Source organism: Topomyia yanbarensis, chromosome 2, assembly GCF_030247195.1.
Source record: "Topomyia yanbarensis strain Yona2022 chromosome 2, ASM3024719v1, whole genome shotgun sequence".
In the NCBI taxonomy this organism is placed as follows: domain Eukaryota; kingdom Metazoa; phylum Arthropoda; class Insecta; order Diptera; family Culicidae; genus Topomyia; species Topomyia yanbarensis.
Window position 1 is genome coordinate 113,600,087 of NC_080671.1, and position 17,340 is coordinate 113,617,426.

The window sequence follows — 17,340 nt, forward strand, 5'->3', positions numbered from 1 at the left end:
TCTTACGCTCTCGTTAAAAAGATACAGACCCACACAACTCGTTCCGCATCACACCGCATGCGATTACGAAGAGAGAGAGAGAGAGAGAATCGGAAATCGCAAATTTTTTTAACGCGTTCCGCATTGCCGATGCAGTGAGGTAATGAGTGCCATCGAACATATTCGGCAGCGAACATGTTCGTTCGGAAAAATGATCCAAATCTTCGTGCGCAATCCTGAAACTAAACGATTGAAATATATGGCTGGCCTGAAAATATCGGTAGGAGTCAGTGTCCGCCTGGACACCGCACGGAGTGGCAGTTTCTGATGTGTAGGTTCAACTCGCAGTCATTTCCTTGCTGCGTGTTAATTTTATCATGCGCATGTTATCGCTCGAGTTGAACTCTACCATTGTATGTACAAATGCCGTACTTGCGATGTAGACAAGATGTGTGGTAATGTACATTGGTTTAGATTTATTTGGATTTAGTTTAATTTTCAATGTTCAGGCGCGTTCGGCTCCTTCCATGCGCTACATTCGAGAGGAAACTTAGATTTGTCTTCTTTTCTATGCCAATAAATAATCTCGAAAGTTGTGCGTTTTATAGCGTATCATTGCGCGAATATAGCTCACTACTTCCGGTGATATGCATTTGCATAGAATTGACAAAATATCGATCGTCGCTGATCAATTTTCTTGTTTTTAACTGTAATGATAATATCTTTTGCTTCAATCATATGATTATCCACGTTTAGGTGGTTTTGGCTTGAGACGAAGCTGGCCCAGGTTATAACTCAAATTGATGTCAAAATAAATTAAGTGATAACAGTTTCGGTTGAAACCTGACTCAGTTTCGAGATCAAACAAAAACGCATTCGTGCTAGGGCATACGAGTCCGGCGCATGAAGTTCATACCTTTTTGTGTGCATGAAATTAGGTGTGAACAAACAGATAGAAAGGGAATCATATGTATCAACTAATAACAATATAATAAAATACAATAGATAAATCGAAATTTTAAAAACAGTTTACCAAGCGAAATTTTCCTTGAAATGCTGTTAAGTTTATTAAGTTTCTTGGAACTAATAATTGGAATGTGGATTGCGTGATATTTAGTAACAAGGATCACCGTTCTGGCGGAGTAACTATTGGTGTTTGTTTCAGGCAAGATTTGTTCACAAAAATAGATAAGGCTAGTAACTAGGACTATAACCATTCATGTATGCGCTTACAGTTGTATTATCTATAGCATTGCAGTTATTGATATTAGTCTGAAAGGATTCCGCTGGAGCAGTGCTGCCAGGGACATTTTCAGTTAGCAGTAAAAATGATATTTGTATAGATATTTTCGTTATATTGCATTATTATTGAAAATTGATAAAAACACATAAATGTAAACAATCTTTGTCTATCTTTCCTGTGCTATGGGCTATTTAACAATTGGGCAGGTCATAGCACTCTGATAGAAGCATCACTCTTGATAATCAGAGGTTTTTAGTGTTTCTTGATACAAACAAACCAAAAAAAAAGTTTAGCATAAAAGGTTTCGAGTGATCGGTGTGAATGAATTTGTTTATAGACGTCATTCAAAAACCGGGGATGGAAAACGTGTGCAACTTTCGTAGCCATATATTTTTCCAATCATGATAACTGGCCAACAACATTTCGATTCGCCTCAAATTGTTTAAAATCACAGTATTTCCAAATCGATTGGAATTTCTGAATCGGACAAGATCAGTTGAGTTCCCGCATAAATAAAGCTTTATCTGGAATCCTCCATATTATACAAAAATCATAAGTGCTATAGTAACCACATACGTTAAGGTCTATTTATGATATTACGATAAATGCGTTTTCCTGTAAAATTATATGAAAATATAGAATGAAGATACGAGTTATTGTTACAATATAGGGAATGTTTATAATGTAATATTTTAAGTTAGAAAAGAATTCCGCAGGATTATTAAAAAATATATCTAAACGATTTGAATTGAAGTCACAATTATGCTAGTCGTTTTCATATGGTTCTGTAAGGTTTGCTTTAAAGAAAAACGTGTATCGTTACAATTTCCTCACAAGATTACCATAATGTTCACCTTAAGTCGAATCGTTTGGTTACAGTTTACAGTAATCCTTTATATTGAATTGAATGTGTTGTTAACATGAAATAACAAATCTTTGTTTATTGCACATATTTATTGGGAAAAATTAATAATTTATCCATGAATAAAGTGCTTTATTACTTTATTATTATTTCTTACCAAGCGGAAATCAGATTATTTAGGTTGGATAAAAGAAATTCCAAATTTAATTTTTGGCATACAGGTTTCGTTTTTGGACAAAATCTAAAGCTTCATGCCTTTCTGTAAAAGGTGAAATGAATCCACAAGGCTGTCAATAATGTTTTACTCAGCGAAGGTCGATTAGATTAATTCACATTTCATCTACAGCAACAATTTGTTTATAATCACATTCAGCAAAATGGTAAAACTAATCATAATCAAATTTCGTATATGGCAAAATATATCACATCGTAACACTGCCGTTTAAGAAGTTCTGTTAGTAGAAAGGAGCTTCACGAATTTAGGATGGACTTCTAAAGAAGAGCTAACACCATGTATTGCAGTTCTAGCAACTCAAGAATTTCAAATCCTCCTCTAATACCCGAGCTTATACCTTTTTCTTAAGTGGATCAATCTAAATGTATTACATTTTTCGTATACTTCACGAGTCTTTTTAACGACGTAAGTACACAGCTGCCGGAAGTTGCTACACCTGTCAAGACGAGGAGAGACGGTCAATTCTAATAACGGATGCATATCCAGATTCTCGATTTGCCTAACCAACCAGATTAAATGGTTTATATATTATATATGAATGTATTGTATCAAACACACGGCTCACCATCACCGAAAGGCTCGCAAACCTCCTCTTAAACCAATTCAAGGAAAATTAAGGGAAAATTTGAATTGATGTTCCAACCATATACGGTATGCTCCGTAATTATTCAGCTCTTACAATCATGATGGTCATTTGTAATCATCAACCGTTTATTAGTATATGACATGTCGATTTACCTTCTTCCTAAAGTCGATTGTGGCTAGATTATTATGAAGACCAAAATACGTTCCACAAGTTTTCAGAAATAGCTCAATTGGTAAAAGCGGCAGTACCACCACCATAAGATGTCAACAACCGAACATGGAGGACGGCATGCAATCAAATCACAGATTACCATAAATCGATAGAATAAAAAACGTTATTCGAACTGATGAGAGGGGAGGGGGAAGAGGCTCTCTTGAGTGAATCAGAAAAAAAAACATTTATAAAGTTCTTTTTACATCTGCCGCATTTGATAGTGTCGATAAAGTAGTTTATTATACACACTCATCACATTTTGCCCATGGCATAATGTCACTCGAAAACTATAACTGTACTATTCGAGAAATGGTTATCTGTGGTCACAATACACCAAATGATTGAAACTATTTGTGGTATGGTACCATGTTTGTTTTGTGTCACGATTAGTCATATTGTAAAAAAAATCCAATAACAATGTAGTACCGCAAAAATGGATTATAAGATCACCATTCCCCTTATAATATGCCCTAAAATTTGTTCGAGGAAATCGGCATTTTGGAATGGTAACGTTACTTAACGACCTATTCGGTAAATGGTACAAGTGGCGCTGACCATAAATGGAATAGTCAATATGATTGCCGGTAGCGTTGGTTTATCGTTTCGTTAATGATAAGAGGAAACTTCAGGGAATGGTTTTTTAGGGTTCAAATACCATTGCGGTTATCTTACAGGAATGGTCACCAAATATGCGGGTTTGAATCTAATATTAATAGTAGACCCCATGTTATATAATACTTTCAGAGAAAATTGGTTAAATCTCACGGTATAAAGATACTTTCCTAAAATTCAAATTTGGAAAATGTTACATGGTTAATTTTACGAAGATGCGAATTTTAATCCAGGTCGCAATTCAATGATTGTGAGTATTGTGTGAATTATATTAGAATTTAAACTAAACTGTTCTCATTAGGGTCAGACCCAAAAAAATGTAAAAAGCCTTCAGACAGCACAGAAAAGCTGTTAGGAAAACTTGGAGTCTTGATAACTGGGGCACTTACGACACAGAACTGCGTAGAACTGAAGAACTTATAAATACTATCAATTTGGACAGTCTTCGGTTATATTTTCCAAGCAACTGGATTTTTGCAAAGATTCTAGGGGAATTCTATTGTGCTTCGGAAAGTAAACATTGAGTAGTAGCTTATTACTGAAAGAGAAGCACATACCACAGAGAACAGACGTCCATCTTTAGCGTTCAACTTGTGTAAAAATCACTAACGTTGTCGAAGCTAATTGGGATATCTCCACCCGGTGCGTTACAGTCGTCATGTTTTTAGTGACTGAGTTCGATAGATTGAAAATCGAATTGTAATGCCTGAAGATATTTAGGTTTGAAGGTTAGGTTTTTGTTGTAAAAATCACTTTCAACTGTCCAAACAAAAGGTTCTTTTGAAAATTTTCTCCAGAAATAGTCTTATTATTCAGTGTAGCGCATTCCTCTGTATTTGACTCCTAAAGTGCACAGACTCTGAGTCTTACTATAAAAATTGATTCCGTCAGACACTAGTTACACTGTTACCAGTTATATTATACATAAATAATACATTTCTATGCATTGTAATCAATAAATATAACACGTATAGCATAGAATATAGTTAACCCTTAAATGCATAACGCTGTTTTAAAACAATATTACGCAAAACATCTCAAAAATTATCACAGTAATGCATTGAAACTAGGAAACAATTTACACAAAATTTAAAAAAAATTATTTGCACCTTTGAGGGTAATTGACTTGGTTTGGAAATAATGTAAAATGTGATATCAATTGATACAAAAAATATCTATTGCACATTTTTAAAAGACATATTATGTACAACAATAATGTTGCCAAAAACGGAACCCATTTGTTGCCAAAATCTGAGTGTACCGAAAAGGGAGCATGCAAAAATCGGAATGTGCCAAAAACGGAATCTTACTGAACTATCATTGAACAGCCTCCAAGAAACATAAAAAACACATATCGTCAATACTTCCTCCATTCCATTACACGTTGAAAAACCTTGTCAATACGCTCCAGTATTGACAAAACAACTGAACGTGTAAGGACCGCTAATATGGAACACGAACAAGATCAAACATTCTTTACTAGTATATATGATGATAGACAGCAGAAAAAACAAAAAGCACCACAAAAAGCATAAGCAATCAAAACATCGGGAAAACAATATTTAGAACAGATGGATAAATCGTCGTACCCGGAACATCCGGTTCCAAATCCATTCTTGACCGCTCATCATTCCGAATTAGATCCACATGACATCATTGCGAACAGCCTAGTGAAAGAAACCGATTCCACGCACCCCGGCTTGGCCACAAAGTTAACTTACTGTAATATCATACTACAAATTATGCAAAACATCAAACTGTCTTGAAAACAAAAACTCCAAAGTCTGTTAATGATTAGCGGCTCTTAAGCGTTCAATAATCCATTGTGGTATAACAAAGTTGGATTGATGATGTGCATCAAAAATATTGAACGCGTAAAGTCCGCTATTCATTTATACCTATGTGGAATATGAATGATATACAAAGGGACAATCTGCTCGCTTAGCAAATTACAAACACGCACATGCACTCGACTGTCACTACACCACTCCATCGATACAAAACACCGCGGCAGCGTCAATGCAAACAATCACAAGCACCGCTCCCGCTCGCATGCGGTGGGAATTGAATCGATTTTCGATTTAGGCGAACATAGTTCGCGATCCAAATTTTTAAGGAAGAATCGCATTGCCGATCATCATTGTTCGGATACAATTCCGAACATGTATCGGAAAGAACCTAAATCGCAGCGATCCACGGTGAGCGTAAGAGAGAAAAAATACGAACATGTGAGATACCATATTCACTTGGCTTTGGCCGATCGGGCGCTCAACAAATGCACACTAGAGTGACAGGAAAAAAATGACCAATATCGGCCCACCCCTGAGTCGATTCCTAGTCCCACCAGGAGTATTTGCACCAAATTTGAAGCAAATCGGACAAGTCTAACTACCGGACCAACGTGCCTGAAGTTTGTATGGGATTTTTCAACAATTTACATGGAGAAAACCCACTAGCGCGCATTTTCGCCGCTAGGTGGCACTGTATGCATCGCATTATCACTGTAAGTGAAAACAAGAAAGATAATTTAATTGTCTACAACTTTGTCGAAGACTGCTAGTAAATCCGGCGTTGCTAAAAGAAGTTATTAAACTTTTAACGAAGTGATGTCTGAGTCAGTTTTGCACGGGGCCTAACAGTGCATGGTTGTGTATCAGTACTCGATTCACACGAACTAAACATTTTTGTGAAATAATCGTTAGGTTTAGCTCAATGGTATGTTCAGAAGAATTATAGTAAATAATACGAGCTATTCATTGATTAGAAAATTTTAGTTCTACATGTTACCGCATAGAGGGCGCCAACACTAACTTTTCAACGAAGAGAGATAGAAACTTGGTGTCTTCTACAAAGTTGTAGAACAGGCATTTTTGAGTATTTCTTCCGAACATATTGATGCTCTATCTCTCTTCTATGAAAAGTTAGCTGTGGCGCCCTCTATGCGGTCACAGGTGGAACTAAAATTTTCTAACCAAAACATAACTCGTATTATTTACTACAATTCTTGTAAGCATACTATTCAGCTAAATCTAACCCTTACTTTTTTTTTTTTTTATTTTTTTTTTATTTTATTTTTTTTTTTTTATTTTTTTATTTTTTTTTTTTTTTATTTTTTTATTTTTTATTTTTTTTTTTTTACGTTTTAACGACATTCAATTAGCTAGAGATTACTGGGTAGGGAAAGTTATGAAACTTAGAGCCATAGTACTCAAGTGAGAGCAAGGATGTGAAGTAAACAGATCGGAAAACTAGAAGTGGCAGGGTCATTAGAACAGGCTTAATATCGTGCGGGCTTAATTTTTGCCTTCTGATAATGAGGGTCGAGCTTAGGCAGAATAACTACGAATCACCCGAGTTTACTATCATGTGTCCTTGATAAAGGTAGACGTATCTATCTTTACCGTGACAACCGGCTTCCCTTACTTCACAAAAATGTATAGTTCGCGGGACTCGAGTACCGATACACAACCATGCACTGCTAGGCCCCATGCAAAACTGACTCAGACATCACTTCGTTAAAAGCTTAATAACTTCTTTTAACAAAGCCGGATTTACCAGCAGTCTTCGACAAAGTTGGAGACAATTAAATTATCTTTCTTATTTTTACTTACAGTGATAATACGATGCATACAGTGCCACCTAGCGATGAAAATACGAACTAGTGAATTTTCTCCATATAAATTGTTAAAAGTCCCATACAAACTTCAGGCACGTTGGTCCGGTAGTTAGACTTGTCCGATTTGCTTCAAATTTGGTGCAAGTACTCCTGGTGGGACTGGGAATTGACTCAGGGGTGGGCCGATTGAGTTTTCAAAAATTCATCATTTTTCTGGGCAGTCTAATGCACACTCATAAACAAGAAAAACAGAATAAAGCATCGGAGGTAGGTGAGTGCGCATGAACCTTGAGTGAGCGTAAAACGATGCGATTCTTCCTATCCTTGCTAGTGCCCAAATTTTTTTTTGGCTTGAAAAAATTTTTATAGGTCGGATTCGTGATGAGAAAAACGAAAATGATATTGATAATTCTTGTAAGTAATGGATTTTTCATTAAAGCCTTTAAATAAGTAGGCCGCCTAGAGGCGGCGTTGGGCACCTGGGCGAATAAAAAACAAAAACTTTTTTTCTTTTAGTTACTTTAACTTAAGCGAATACAGATGGTTGCTTATATTTTAGACTCCATCAGAACACAAATTATCTAAACTGGAAGGACTATTTCTCTAGTTCTTCGATTGTTTAATTATTGACTTCGAATTTATAGTAGGGGAGTCCAGGGTCTGCTGGCGATGGTTTGATGTTTTATGTTTTATGTTATGATGTTGTTTGCTCCTTAACTAATTATTTAAGGTGGAAGTTACCCTAAAAATATCGTCAAATTTGGAATATCTTTTTAAATTCAACAGATAGGAGGTAACTATGTTCAGAAAAAATATGTGTTTCGATACTACAAACAACTTTGTGGAAGATTCCAAGAAGATAGGAGAATGTCTAAAAACGTTATCATGAAAAAACTAATTTTAAGGGGTCTTCCATATAATATGTTCCATAACTCGTAAACTATTGAAGCTAGATATATAGTGTCTTCAACAATTTCTTTTGTAGTAACATTTTCTACAACATTGTCGAAGACACAAAGTCTCTATCTCAATTAGTTCGGAAAATAAATTTCGTATATCACTTTTTGGTGAATTAATCACTGAACGGTATTCTCCTGAATCATAAGAACAACAACTTCCCCGAACAAACTATACCTCTAAAGTCAACGGTTTAAACGCTATTAATTTTGAGCACGAAAACGACGTTTCAAAACACTGTGCATTCGACTACACAAGAATGTAAATACAAACAATTCAAAAAAAAAAGTTATGAAGGTCGGATGTATAGTTTTTTTAAATATCACCTTCATCGCAACGGTACTTCATTCAAAAATCTTCATTCCGAGATAATTGCGTTCAAAGTTTTATGTTAACTTCATTCGTGGAAGAACCAGCGCGCTGCAAACGGCTGTAATTTAAAATCTTGTGAATATTCAATATATTATTTATTTGATTTCTTGAGTTACAACTTTGTATATAACTCCTTAAATTCATACTATAGCTTGTATTCGAAAAAATAGATATACTTCTTAGCGCATAGCGCATAGTGGCAAAGAATTGCATTGAGGGTAGTTTATAGTGTAATATTTATATTACCAGAGTGTCCTAAAAAATTAAACGCCGTGACCAAAACATTCAAATAGCATCATGCGACATTAAACACATACCATAATAAAAATAATTTTTTTCTGGTCTAGAGAACGCTCACATGGAGGACGGAAACCCGCCCTACTTCTTCTTTCTTGAACAAGGTACTCTTAAATCTCAAACAACGTCATGTGACTATGAAGGTCAGATTACCACATTTTAGTTTAGTTAGTTTACTGCTAACTGCGGATTATATTGTGCATTGGCGTAGTAAGAAAATTTTTCCGGAGGGGGGGGGGCGCATTGTTGAAATTTTTTAGAGAGCAGAAAAAAAGTTCGAAAACTCCCTGACCAGAAAAAAATGTTCAAAAACCCACAACTCAGGGAACGGATTTGGGTAGCCAACCAACCCGCAAAACAACTACTCTTACACGAAACCTGATTTTTTCCCGAAACTACAGTATTACTTCGAGGAGAGATTTTTTAATGTGCACGGCACACACCAACCCAATAACTTTGTAGTTTGTTGTTCTTAATTCATATCGTGACAATTCCTGTATGGCAGTAGGAAAGCTAGCTGTGGGTCAAGAATCAGTGATCTTCCGCTACGAGGACAATCTGGGCGGCAAACTTCAGGTTGTCAAATTTACTGAGCCCTTGTTTCATTTAGAACCACTTTCTTGTCGAGCTCCCGACTTGTTCGCGAAATACTCGGTCTAGTCCCTGACGATGGACCTAGCCTACTCCGACGGAGAATTCCCCAACGAGAGAAGTTTTCACGAAACCGAACCAACCAGTCAGGTGCCGAGGTCAGTCCGTCGATTCCGGTGGAACAGGGCGTTCAGTTTGCTGGTGCCCCGACGACCCGAGACTCGTGGTGTCTTGTCGCGGTGTATTCAGTCTAGTCCCCGGTAGTTTTGACGCCGACCGAGAGTTCCCCGGAGAAAGAAGTTCTCCAGATAACGATTCTTCTTTGGTTTTTGCTGTTTCTCTCGGGTAAACCGGTAGGGTACTGTAGGGTGACCCAAACCTGGTGCTCTGTCGCTGTCTACTCGACTAGTCCCTGGCGGTGGATCTTGCCTATTCCGGCGTAGAGTTTCCCGGCAGTGATTGCTCGTTGTTCATCACGCCATTTTCACAGTAAGGCGGTCATGATCTGCGTCAACACTCTATTGTCTTGTCATTCTGTAGACGACATAATCTGAGTTGATATCCGGTCCTCTCGTTTCAAGCATCTCCCTGCGCGTCGCTTCGAACATTTGAAGACCACATGCTCCGGTGTCTTCCCGACGTTCTCGCACTCTGTTGCGTACCCGAACCGCTGAAGCAGCCGTGGCCCGACAAGAGCTGTGTGTGGTGGAAGCTCATCCCTCCGAGCTTTCTATTCACCAACGTCGACATGTTTGGGGTAAGGGGTGTAAGTTCACCTTCCCTTCTCCGTATTATCCCATTCCTGCTGTCACATCGCTATCGAATCGATTCTCGCCATCTTCCTCGCGTTTCTGGCGTTTCTTCGATTGTAGCACTCGATATCCCCCGACAGGGTGATGCAGATGGGGATCATCCCGGCGATAACGCATACTGCCTCCGACGATATTGTTAAGTACGCGCTCGCGACTTGTGCGGCTATCAGTCGGAACGTCAGCTTTTCGTTGTTCCGCTTGGTTTTCAGTGCCGAACCCTAGGCAGGAGCCTCATATCGCAGTATCGATGACGAAACACTAGATAGGAGACGTCTCGTGCTGTTTCCCGGCCGACCAACGTTTGGTATAATTCCCTGCTATTGCGCTCGTTGCCTTCGCCGACTTTTCGCAGGCGTAGTCGACGTGGTTGTTAAAGCTCAACCGGTCGTCGATTATCATTCCCACTTGCGTCAGTGCACGCAAGTTGGAGCTTCGATGCAATCACGTGCCCTCCGATGTCGATCTTCATCCGCTTTGCAGTTGCTGACCAACAACACCTTCGTCTTGTGGTGAGCTCTCTGCAGCGTGACCCCGTTCATGCAGTTCTCGATCGCGTCTTTTGTCTCTGACACCGACACCTCCACTTTTTCAAATGTCTCACCTATCTCCATTAGTGACACGTCGTCAGCGAAACCCACGATTTTCACTTTTCTTGGCATCCGCTGTAATGCTTCATAATTTTTATCGAAAGGCTATATTAGGGGCCGTACACAAATGAGGTAGCTTTTTTCAGCGATTTTTGACCCCACCCTCCCCACTCGTAGCATTTTATCACAAAATTCTAACCTCCCTTTGTAAATAACGTAGCATTTCTACCCCCCCCCCCCCCCTACGATGCGACCGGAAATGATAAAAATTAAATATTTTTACAATTCCTATAATTTTAGACTGCTTTTATCGACATTTTCATTTTAACAGCGAATTGCGTACAAAATAAGCCCATTTCATGACAAATATAATGTTGATGGCTTTGTTTCTGAATTATACTTATCATGGAACATGAAGAGAAGTTCTCTCAGTCCACAATCCTGCAGATGCCAATTATTCTAAGAAGCACACGTTCAACTAAATTACTAAATTTTGTTTTGTTGATTCCGAAAGCGAAGAGAAAATTTTATTCAGATAACAAAGTTCTTCTAGTTAGAAAGATTAGCTAACTGATGTAGCAAGTTAAATCCGCATTTAAAATATATAGCAATTGCTTAAACCGAAAAGCTTACCACATGAAAAACCGCATGAAAAGTAACTTGCTCGAATTTAATTTTTTTTTCTTTGGAATGGAGGAACATTCAATTGTTTTCTTTAATCAATGGGTTTTGAATCTTGTCAAAAAAATTTAAACCTAATGCTACGTCGAACGGCTTCTGACCCTACCCTCCCCTCCTCACACTTCGTCACAAATTTGGTATAAGGGAGAGTGCCAAAAAATTCAGCAATTTTTTTTGAGAATCCTGTGCATCGCGAAGTTATTTGCTTTCCATCCAGTGAATCTGTTCCAAATTTGAGTTATTTGTATGGAAAATCTTCAAATTATATCTGGTTTTACATTTTCTACACTAGCTGGCATTGTAAGTGTCCATAAGAGAGGAAAACAAAAGACCCCGTCGGGTCACCCCTGAGTCGATTTCTAATCTTACCAGGAGCGTTTGCTCCAAATTTGAGCCAAGCCGATGGTTTGTATGAAATTTTTCGTTTTAGGGAAAGTTAATAAATGGCGGCGCCGGTGGTTGAGTGGTAAGCGTGATCGCCACTCATTCCAGTTGTCCTGGGTTCAATTCAAGCCGAGGTCGTTAAAATTTTTCTGAGGTGAAAAAATCTGTGGTCACGTCTTCCTTCGGAAGTGAAGTAAAGCCGTTGGTCCCCGATCCATGAGTTGATGGATCGATATCTCGTCCAGATAGTGGAGTCACCTCTCTGGCGTAACGGTAAAGAAGAAGTAGAATCAAACTTCTATACTTACTAACAAATTTCCTCCTCCCGTGATACTTGTGGAGTGCGCAGTAGTATATACGGCCTCTAGCAAAAGCAAGTATCGGACTAACAATTCCTTCCCTTTCCTTCCGCGATCTATGTTCGGGCCTGGCCGGCCCCGGTATTGATCAATAAACACTTTAGGATTACCAGGAGTTGCACATTGAAAGATGTTTCGCTACTCCCAAGCATAATTATCTACTGATCCCCTGTGCAACTTCAGCTAGTCCAGATCGATAACGGAATAGCAGCCAGGGGTGGTCGCACAAGCTCAAGGGAAAGTTAATAAACTTTCAATGAAGTGATGTGTGAGTCAGTTTTGAACGGAGGCTTGCAGCACATGGCAGTGAATCAATTTAATAGTGGATTCCCAAGAACGTGATTTGCACGAAATAATGGTTGATTTTAGCTGAATAGTATGTTTAGAAGAGTTTCAGTACATGATATGAGCCATCTTTTAACTAGGAAATTTTAGATCTACTTTTCACCATAAAGAGGGCGCCAACGCAAACTTTTCAATGTAGATAGTAGGACAAACCAAAAGAACATTATAAGTTCTGTTCATGGAGCATACTGTAGAAATAGCAAAAGCTTCTAGGGAATCTGATAAAGATTTACCTTTTTTTATTGTTTTATTGTTTTATTGTTTTATTGTTTTATTGTTTTATTGTTTTATTGTTTTATTGTTTTATTGTTTTATTGTTTTATTGTTTTATTGTTTTATTGTTTTATTGTTTTATTGTTTTATTGTTTTATTGTTTTATTGTTTTATTGTTTTATTGTTTTATTGTTTTATTGTTTTATTGTTTTATTGTTTTATTGTTTTATTGTTTTATTGTTTTATTGTTTTATTGTTTTATTGTTTTATTGTTTTATTGTTTTATTGATTTATTGTTTTATTTTTGCCTTTCTCATATAAAGAAAGGCTATGCAATCACTGTAAAAATCGACTTTTTATCCGAGGCCCGGAGGGCCGAGTGTCATACACCATTCGATTCAGTTCGTCGAGATCGGCAAATGTCTATATATATATATATATATATATATATATATATATATATATATATATATATATATATATATATATATATATATATATATATATATATATATATATATATATATATATATATATATATATATATATATATATATACATATATATATATATATATATATATATATATATATATATATATATATATATATATATATATATATATATATATATATATATATATATATATATATATATATATATATATATATATATATATGTGTGTGTGTGTGTCATTTAAACTCACACAATTTTCTCAGAGATGGCTGAACCGATTTTCGCAAACTTAGTTTCATCTGAAAGATATAACGCTCCCATGAGCTGCTATTGAATTTTTAGTTGATCCGACTTCCGGTTCCGGAGTTACGGGTTGAAGAGTGCGGTAACACAGCAAATTCCCATATAAACTGGTACCACCATGATGTTCAAATGATGTGAAACATATTAAAATTGATGTAACATTACTCTAGTTTGCGGGTCTGGATCACTAATGATTAATCAAAGCAGCTTTGACCACATTGGCCACCTATGACGGTTCATGAAGCCCTCGGGGAACCCGCCAAGTTCCTAAGCTAATATCACACCCATTCCACAACGAATTCTCTACCGATTTTTACAAAATTGATTTCAAATGAAAGATACAGTATTGCCATTGATTGCTGCTGAATTTCATTCGGTTCCGACTCTTGCTTCCGAAGTTATAGGGGTGTTAGTAAGGATATACTGGAATTTCCCATATAAATCGGTACAATCGTAATACCTCAGAGGGTAAAAACTATTGAAATGGTCACCAAATTACTTCTAATCGCAGATCTAGATCACTGATTGCCAATCAAACATTCTTTGAATATATTGTCCACTATCGACGATTCCGGAGTTCCGGAATTCCGGGCATATTCCACAATTAAAGTCATATCGGTTCATCGGTGATGACTGAACCGATTTTCTCAAACCAAGTCTCAAATGGAAGGCAAAATATGCAGTTGAGTATTGCGTCGCCGCACCTCCCCCCCCCCCTCCTTACCCTTTCACCTCCCTTCTTCATCACTCCCATCCTCTTGGACCACCCTCACGCCCGCATTTCCTTCATCCACCCCGTATACCGAAATAAGATGAAGGATTTCTGACGCATCCTCCACTCCCACTCTACTAACCCCCCATTCCCTACACGTTCAAACCCATTCCACCAACCTTTCCAAATTATAATCACATGAAGATTATTAAGCTAATCAAATATTATTCTTTTGCCTTTCTTTTATAGAAAAATTATGCAATTGCTCGGAGGGCCGAGTCTCATAAACATTCGACTCAGTTCGCCGAGATCGCAAAATATCTGTGTGTATGTATGTATGTATGTATGTATGTATGTATGTGTGAATGTGTGTGTATGTATGTATGTATGTATGTATGTATGTATGTATGTATGTATGTATGTATGTATGTATGTATGTATGTATGTATGTATGTATGTATGTATGTATGTATGTATGTATGTGTATGTGCGGATTTGTTAACAAAATGTCCACATCGGTTTCTCGGAGATGGCTGAACCGATTTTTACAAACTAAGATTCAAATGAAAGGTATAATATTCCCATAGGTTGCTATTGAATTTCATTTTCAACCGACATCTTGTTTCGGATTACGAGTTGAAGAGTATGGTTACAAAACAAAATTTGTTGATTTGTCCACATCGGTTTCTCGGAATTTTCTGAACCGATTGTGACAAACTTGATTTTAAATGAAAGGTCCATCAGCTGCTGTTGAATTTTGTGTCGATCCGAGTTCTGGTTCCTGAATTACAGGGTGATACGTACGATCACGCAGCAAATCCCGATTCTAACGAATTCTACGATGAATGTAAAAAGGTGGAATTTTTTCCAAAATGTAAACACAACTGTTGAATTTGTAGATCTAGGTCCCCAACAGTCATTCAAAGTCTCTTTGGCCACACTGGCCACCATCGACGGATCCTGAAGTATCCAAATTCAGAATAACGGTTATATTGGTTTCTCGAAAATGGCTAGACCGATTTGATCAACTTAGTCTCAAATGAAAGGTGTTGCGTCCCCGGAAACTGATATCAAATTCCATTTCCATCCGACTTCCGGCGCCGGAGTTACGGGTTGTGGAGTGCGATCACATAGAAAACTCCGATTCAAACCGATACCGCGATGAATGCACAAACGTGCTCTTATATATACTTACCAAGTGTAATAAGAATGAAAGACATTTCCATAATGTTACATTGTACGAACCAGCTATTAAATCATAGTTTGTAGAAATGAGAAAGGCACAATTGCACCTCTAGGTGGATTAAAACAGGTTTTTTATTGTTGGGAGGGAAAACCCGCTGGAGTGGGTTTTTAAAAACTCTTTCTCCCCTAAGCACAAAACCTTTATCTTATCTAAGTTGGATAATAGAAAAAAGGTCCTGGGCTTCGTTCAAGAATCGCAATTATTGGAGAAATTTACAAACGTGTCGCCAAACGAAGGCGTTTCTAGCACAACTGCGCCCAGTGGTTTCTAGAACTAAAAATTCCACTGCAGCGTACTGACCACAACCCGGCCACAAACAATCTTAGTTATGGAACTATTCAGCGCACTGAGCCATTTTCATTTGATCTTTTGGAATCTGACTACGGAAACTCATATTGGTGAAATGTGAGAAGTTCAATCGATGTCCAAGATTGTTGGTCACGGTTTTCAGGCGGATCTTCGTGGAATTCTTCAGGGGCTGGCCATCGAATAAATTTAGTTTACTTCCATCGTCAAAAATGTGAAGCTTCGAACAAAAACTAACCTGGCCCGCTTGAAATCGAATCGTACCAACCAATCATGGCGCAGATAATAACTGGTGTCACAAAAGCCATTATTTCCATTGTTTTCAGTTATTGTACATTATAAATAATTAGTTACAAAATTATGTACATATTCCCAATCAGATAGCGCAAAAATCTAATGTTTTCATTTAGTTAAACAGCAGATATTCTCGTTCAAAAAATCGGGTAAAATTTTTTTTGCGCTATTGATGGTAATCGCACATATCTTAATTTTTAATACAAGAATCTTGTGACTCTTTTTGAGCTCATATAGAAAAATCAAATCATTATGTTAAGTTATTAACATTCAAACACTGACACGGCTGCCACAGCCGATATTTTAAAACAGGATCCCTATATTGAAAGCTTAAATGTATTCTACATTAAAAATAAAAGGAAGGGTCTTCAATGTACAAGAATTTTCTTTAACTTAGTATAAGATTGCATTGTTTGAACATAATGAAAATTTTAAAAAATAACCTTCCGAATTTGTGTTCTGAATCTCTGTAAATAAAACTTTAGCTGCCTCCCTCGCTGCACACATCAGTGCTCAAGAATATGCATAATCTATATATTTCATCACTGATAAATGGAGAACACGGTATCACAATGTTTCCTGTTGCTGCTGTCCAATGCAGCAGCTGCAGCTAGTCGAATCCTGATGGCCTATTAGAAGCATGAAAGCGTAGCACGGATGGCAGGAAATGAATGATCCATATGTTTATCCTTTTCATCGAGAACATCTCGATGCAACACACCATAAAATGCACATTTGTAGATAGCACATACGTACGTACGCTCTAATCCGGAACCAATTGAATAAGTGTATCGTTATCCTGTGTGCGTGTTGATGTGCAATGCCGACCGGACATCCTTTGCATAGACAAACATTGAACAAGAGGCTGTGAGGGAATGTGGACAGATTTACAGTGGCAAGTTATGCTAATTGTATATGAAAACGAAGTTACATTCCCAACAAGGGAAACACACCCTTTCGAACAAGCTTCTTCATAGGTTCTTCGGTGTATCTGTATGAGAATCAAGCATATATAGACATTCAAACCATCAGCATACGTATTTGCAGGGTATCTGTACTAGCAATATTAAATAATTGCG